Source organism: Medicago truncatula, chromosome 2 (assembly GCF_003473485.1).
Source record: "Medicago truncatula cultivar Jemalong A17 chromosome 2, MtrunA17r5.0-ANR, whole genome shotgun sequence".
NCBI lineage: Eukaryota > Viridiplantae > Streptophyta > Magnoliopsida > Fabales > Fabaceae > Medicago > Medicago truncatula.
The window spans coordinates 22,574,061-22,581,589 of NC_053043.1; the positions used below are offsets into that span (position 1 = coordinate 22,574,061).

Consider the following 7,529-nt stretch of genomic DNA (forward strand, 5'->3'; position numbering starts at 1 on the left):
CTCCCTTGACACTTTTTGCTTTAGTAACGGTCTCTTCTAACTTACTGCCCCCACGAGGAATAGCATTGACATGGGCTTTGGGGTTTGTTTCAGGTTGACCAGGAAAGACTCCTGGTGTTTGAGAAGAGGTGGCCACTTGTTGGGCTACTTGGGAGATTTGGGTCTCAAGCATTCTGGTGTGTGTGGCGATAGAATCAACCTTGGTAGTGAGCTTGGAGAGAGAGTCGTTCAGAAATCCCGTTTGGTTTTTCAGTTCTTGAAGGTTTTTATTTTGATTGGCTATGCAATTTTCCAACAAAATCTCCAAACTTGATTTCAGAGCCACTCTCTGGTTGTTTGTATAGCCAGGTGGTGCTGCTTGTCCATAGGAACCTTGAGGATTTGTGTAAAAATTTTGATTTGGCCTCATTCCTTGGTTATATTGAGCGTAATTCAGTTGCTCAATATTGGCAGCACTACCTAACTGACAATCAACACCGATATGACCGGATATACCATAGACTTCACAAGGAGGGGGTGCAGAAGAAGGTGTGATAGTATTAACATTAAGTTTTTCAAATTTTTGGGTTAATGCCTCAACCTTAGCAGCAAGGTGGTTATATTCAGAGACTTCGTATATACCTGCCTCTTTCTTAGAGGGAGTAGGAGTGGTGACGGCTCTCTCGTTGGTCCATTGGTAGTGATTCTGAGCCATCTCTTCAATCAAAGCATAAGCCTCTGTATAGTTTTTGTTCATTAGAGCTCCACCTGCAGCTGCATCAACAGACATCTTAGTGGTATATGACAAGCCATTATAAAACGTGTGGACTGTAAGCCACTTCTCTAGGCCATGGTGGGGACAAAGTCTAAGCATTTCCTTGAAACGCTCCCACACCTCATAGAGAGATTCCCCATCTTTTTGATTGAAACGCGTGATTTGATCTCTAAGCTTAGCGGTTTTAGATGGGGGGAAAAATCGTGCAAGGAATGCTCGCCTCATATCGTCCCATGAAGTAATGGAACCGACTTCTAGGGAATGGAACCAAGCGCTAGCTCTATCCCTTAAGGAAAAGGGAAAGAGATGAAGTCTTTTGGCTTCTTGGTTCTCTTTTATGGTGCCACTGAGTCTAAGGAAGGAAGAAATATGGAGATTTGGATCCTCAGTGGGTGATCCTGAAAACTGATTTTGCTGCACCAAATTGAGTAGTGCAGGCTTGATTTCGAAGTTATTACCCGCAACCGTTGGGTACACGATAATAGCTTGTGGCTCTTCCATTGAAGGAGTAGCATACTCTTTGAGAGTGCGTTCAGCCATAGCAGTATTATTTTGTGCCTCTCTCTTTTTCTTATGCAAAAACCTTTCGATCTCAGGAATAAATTCTCCGAGACTTTTACTTCTTCGCATAAGAAACCGAGAACCCAAGAAGTTAGTGGTAATACAAAAGAAGGAAGTATAAGAAAAGAAGAAGAGAAGAGAGTTCTAATCACAAAGAAAGAGTTAATCAAATTAGTTTACTCCCCGGCAGCGGCGCCAAAAAGTTGATGAGATAAAACCGCAAGAGCACGGTCTTACCGAAGTAGTATTAAAAGAGTATCGTTCCGACAGGGAGTAGTTTAATTCAATTAACCTTTAGAGATGATTAGAAGAGAAGAGAATTCTAAGTTGGGGGTTTTCTAACGGTTGAAAATTAATATAATAAAAAGAGCCTTGGGATCGTTGGTTTCATCTAAATAACAAGTCCTTCTCAAACCAAAACTATAAGCTTATAATGTTATGTTAGACCTAATTTCTCAAGACAGTTTCTCTTATGTTCCTCTAGCAACCAAGCCTATTTCGCTGACTTGATTACTATTAGATTTTGGTTCCTCTAACAACCAAGCCTATTTCGCTGACTTGATTGTTATTAGTTCCCTTGAAGATCGAAACTATATGTCTCAAAGATTGCAAAGCCTATTTCGCTGACTTTGCAATCCTTGTTTAAATTCACTTATTCGAATATCAAAGCTCCACTTTCGTTTTATGAATTGATACTTGGAATAATGGATAAACAATTATCAAACCCTCCACTTTCGTTTCCACAGTTTGATAATGGTTGATTCATGTTAAGACGGTGAATTCAGATAAGAAATTAGGGTTACATAAGATTAAGGCTTAGAGCTTGGTTTGATTAGGATTATGTCATTTAGACTTATCCAACAATCCCAAGACAAGGAGAAGTCTACTCACTCATGTTCATCATAGACATGGGGGAGAAGAGAGAAAGCATAAAAGTAAATGACAAGAAAATAAAGGAAAAGAAAAGAACTTTTGATTAGAAAAGCAATTGTCACTTATTGAATTCCAAGTAAAGATGAATATTTGTGATGGATGGCTACTCTATTTATAGCATTTGTTCGACTTAAAATCTAAGCTATTACATTCAGGCTAAAAATAGAGTAGCTTAAAATCTAAGCAAAAGCAGCAAAAGTGACTCTGGAGGGTGGCACGGCCGTGCCAAGGTTAGCACGGGCCGTGCCAAGCTTATGGCATGGGGGAGACATATTTTTGTCTCTCAATCTTCATACTTTTGCATCCAATCGGCTCCAAGTCCATTTCTTTTGCTCCAAGACTCAATCCATCCAATATTTATTCCTGAAATAAAATAAAATGCAATTTAAAGTAAACTATCCTAAAAAGGAAATAATACTAACATAAAATAAAATAAAATCTAAATAAAAATAAACTAAAAAGCATATTAAAATAGTCAATAAATGACTCATCAGGGACATGAGTGACCTAGATGGAATTTGCCCCTCCTACATAACAGGAGAATTGTCTACGGGACCAATATTGAACTAGACAAGGATGACACGGTCTATGCCTTGTGTTCAATATAGACATGAGGGCAAAAGGGTAATTATACACATGATCATTATCACCGAAAGGTTTCGTCAGATCACATGACATTCTCGTCATTTGGGTAACAGTGATGTGTTGCTAGATACTGCTCACTGTTTATAATATTAAATATGTGATTTAATATTATTGCCAAAGTTACGGGAACCTATAGGGTCACACACAAAGGACAGATAGATAAGAGAAATAAATAAGCAAGACTTATTTATAAAATAATAAGTGAGACTTATTTATAAAATAATAAGTGAGACTTATTATTAATTAAATAATTAAATATGATTTTATTATTTAATTCACGAAAAATAGAGAAACGCAGTCCACTGTAAGGTACGGTGTATTTAAGTGTTGTCTTGCTGACCACACAAGTGATTCTATAAATAGAACCCTTGTGTTGAAGCATTACTAACTTTTTGTGAGTGCTTAACCTAATTCACAAAAGTTGTGAAACCCTAGCCGCCGCTCTCTATACTTTGTTCTCTTTGAATCTCCGTGGGAATTGGCTAGCACCGGTCATCGGAGAAGTTCTGTTCGTGTGGACTGAGTAGAGGCATCGCTTCTTTGCTTTGCTCGTCATCAGAAATATTTCTTCTACAAAGGTTCTGCTCTTCAAGAGGTAAACACATGAATCTTAAAGTGTTTAAGTTTTTGTTTGATTTGTGATTAATGATTTAATCAAGATCAATTTCAATGGGATTTCTTCCGCAAAGAGGATTATAAAATTTTGAAAAACCCCTCTCCATACATGTCCAGGCACTCAAAACCATCCAACACACGTCCTAAAACAACATTTTGAAAAATCATGATTTCTCCCTCAGGTACTCGCTATGGCGAGCGATTTTACTCGCTGGGCGAGCGATGAATGGGCTTACTCACCAGGCGAGTCAGCTTACTCGCCATGGCGAGTTGCGTCAGGTCTGACTACATGAATTCTGCAGTTTTTCACCAAAAGTCCCAATTTTCTCCAATTCAATCCGCAAAACTGATTACAGAAGTGTTATACGATTCTGCCTAAGACCTAAACACAATCTAACACAATTGCCATGGTTTCTACATTTTTCTAATCAAAATCAATGTAAACCTAATTCCCCATTCCCAAAATTAAGCACAACCCTCATGTTAAATCAATTTCAGAATCTACATACACTATGATTATTGGAAGTTAGCCCCTCTCTCTCTCTCTCTCTATATATATATATATATATATATATATATATATATATCCTTTTTATTTGCTGTATTTAACTCTTAACATTGTTTCAAATTTTGAACTCTATCAGAAGCTGAACTTTGGAGTTCTTTAAAAAGAAGAAAAATCTAACACAATCCAACCCCCTTTTTTGTGTTTTTCTCACCTTCAAGGCATGTGTTTAGGTCATGAGGTGTATTAGGGATACACTAGTAGTATTTATAAGGTGAGAAACCTAGGAGAAATTGGATTGACTTGATCCCCATGATCCCTTCTTTTTCGGCCCATTGGGCCGCCTTTCTTTTCCTAGATTCGCGACATTAAGGGTGTGGACCACGTAAGATGAAACTTGGGCCCTAAGACCCTGAGCTAATGGGCTAATAGATCACCCATCAAGCCCATAAGTATTGGGTTTGATGATTAACTGATTTTGTGTTATAATTAGTAGTATTGTCTGAGTTGACATTGATAATTGGTGACATTCTGTATTTGTTCTTTTTTTATTGGAATATATTTGTGGGTTGTTTTAAAAAAATATAATGATTTTTTTTAATTAATTACGTTCAATAATTTTGATCCAATAACGTTAAGCCACGACATACTCTAAATTGCCACGTCACAAAAGTTTTGCCTCAATTTTATACTGGAGAAAATGTTATATTTTGGAAACTTTCAAATATTAAAATATTGCAGATTTTCAAATTGGAGAGTACTAATTTTTTAACAATCTATAATAGGAACCAAAATTACAATCAAATCTTTTACACAAATAAAAATGATAGAAATGTATATGGAACACCCAAATATACATTTGATATTCAGACCTATATAAACATAATATTTAAACTTAAAAGCTAAAAAATTCTGTGAAGCACAGGTATCGACTCGTGTTAGTGTTGGATACCAACGTGAATCCAACATCGAAACACGCCTAATTCGAGAAAGATTTATACTTTATAGGCGGGAATAAAGATCAAATATCCAGCCCACATACAACCAGGGCATTCAGCCTACATACAACAATACCACTTTAACATGTAATCTTAATTTTAATCATAACCGTTCATTACTTTATAATATATCCAACCGCTAGCATTAGATCCAAAAAAAAAATTAGCATTACTCTCCTACCATAGGAGACCTATCTCCCTCTCCTACGCTAGACGCTGCCTAAGATTTGAGTCCAATATAATATAATCCCTTCGCTCTCAAATATAATAAAGATTATTCTTCTATGTTCATTGAATAGGTAATGTATTTGATCTACATAGTAAAACATATATATTAATTATTCAATGAATCTATAAAAAAAAAACATTTTATTTTATATGAGAACGGAGGGAGTAAGATGTTGTGCTTCAACGTAAATTTGCAGGACTGGACCGACCGTGGCGCGTTCTTATTTAATGAGGCTAGCTAGGCGGTTCAGGAGGCTCTGGAGGCTGCAATTTTGGTGGCTCAGGAAGGTCATCATGAGGAGGAGGAAGCATAGGAGCAGGAGGAGGCTGGTGGCTCGGACTGCTCGATAGCTTTCTGTGTCTAGGTCTCCGGTTGTTGATACCACTGGATGGACTGTAATTGAGACCAACGGATGTTTCTGGATCAATTGTTGGTGACCGGTTAATGATCGGCCCAACGGGTTGCGCGTGTATTTGGTGCTTTGGATTTCCTGCAATATTGGTGATGATAGTGTTAACTGCAAGAAACAAAACTAACACGGATAAGTTATAATAAGACATTTTTCCAGCCTTTTTGTCTATGACCACCGGAATGACACAAATAATTAGTGTGTATACCAGCTTTAGTGCGGAGGTAGTAGTTTTTGCGTGTATATATATATATATACAACATAGTCACCGTAAATTAGGGTGTATAGAAGACCAATTATTATTTTGATCCAGTCAAAAAAATATTATTTTGTTAAAAGTCATGGAGGAAAACAAACGCTGTTTGTAACATTAAGAGTATTTTATTTTTCTTTATCAAAGAATGAACTCAAGACCTTAAACTTGCCATCCTTTACCTTAAATAGTTGAGCTAAGTCTAGTTTATAGATTATTAAAGGTCTGTTTGGATAAGACTTACTTTGAATCTATGTAAAACAACTTATGCAGGGTCGGATTTTGAGTGTGCAAACCGCTCAATAGAACCGGGCCTCCCCAAGGCATGGGTCTAAAAATAAAATTATAGGAATTCTGCTCTTTACCCAAATGGATTTGTTCATTCCCAAAGTAAATGACCAAAATACCCCTACGTGAGTTAAGTCATGTAGCGTAGGTTAAGTCACGTAGGGTACTATTGTCGTTCAAAACCCAGCAGACAACCACACTTCTCCATTTTTTTCTTTCCCTCCACCTCCAAAAACCCATAAAGTGCGAATTTTTGGGTCAAAATCTTCATTCTAAATCATTGCAAATCGTCATGAAGTAAGTTTCTACGCTCATCAAGCATCATAGAATAGGTTATGTGTAACACCCTATTTCTATTAAAGCAATAAAACATGCGAATAATACATTTATTCAAGCAATAGATGCTACGTCATCATACAAAATTTCAAATTCAACAAAAGAATATCTGTAGAGTTTCTGCAAGGCCGGAGCCCACAATCTAGATCACTAATGGATCTCTGCAGGCTCAAAGCCCACAAACTAGATCACTAAATGATCTCTGCAAGGCCGAAACCCAATGATGCAACAAAAACATCATATAATTCTCAACACGACTATGATGCATGGATATGTTGCAAAGACTCGATAATGCGACATCAACTCACAGTCTTCACCACAATATAGAGGACGACTTCCAAATATATTGATCATCTCCACAACAATTGCATTACCAAGAAATTACGTCCACGCAACGATCAAGTCATCAATCAAATAAGATTCATTAACACATCATCAACATGATCATCAATAATCCACAATATCATTCAACATCAACTACCTCATATGGTTTTACAATTTCAAGTATTTCTCACATTCTAATTAAGAGAACATACAACATCTTATGATAAATATCATATTCAACATATAACAATTCATTCACACATCTTCATTTAGTCATATAAGAATAGTCACGATAGATCATAAGACAATTGACTCAAGGAACATTTCCGACAATTACCGTATCAACTGGCAAACGGCCAACATTGATAATTTCCAAAACAAGTGACATGGACAAGTTGAAAGCTCTCAAACAATCTTAATCAATCATGTAGTCATAAACTTAAGCCACCTATAGACTATTAGACAATAGTCCAAAGAATAACTTAAGTTCGTATGAGACACCCAAATCACTATCAAAGAAAACTAAGTTGACTCAACAAGACATAGGTTAAATACTCTCCAATCTCTCGATTAAACTCCTAATACTTCTAGTTTTGAGGTTTGGAAACGTTCCATAGGTTTTGGATTGAGTTAGAAACGGTTATGCAAATTTTCACAAAAATTTACCAAGACTTGCTTG

The 7,529-nt window shown here is 36.6% G+C and overlaps 1 non-coding gene across 1 annotated transcript; it reads left to right on the top strand.

The window, feature by feature from the left end:
• The first annotated feature begins 824 nt into the window (after positions 1-824).
• Positions 825-931, top strand: LOC120578757 (small nucleolar RNA R71). Its single transcript, XR_005644568.1, has one exon. It is a non-coding gene; the product is annotated as a small nucleolar RNA R71 (small nucleolar RNA).
• The last annotated feature ends 6,598 nt before the right edge of the window (positions 932-7,529 follow it).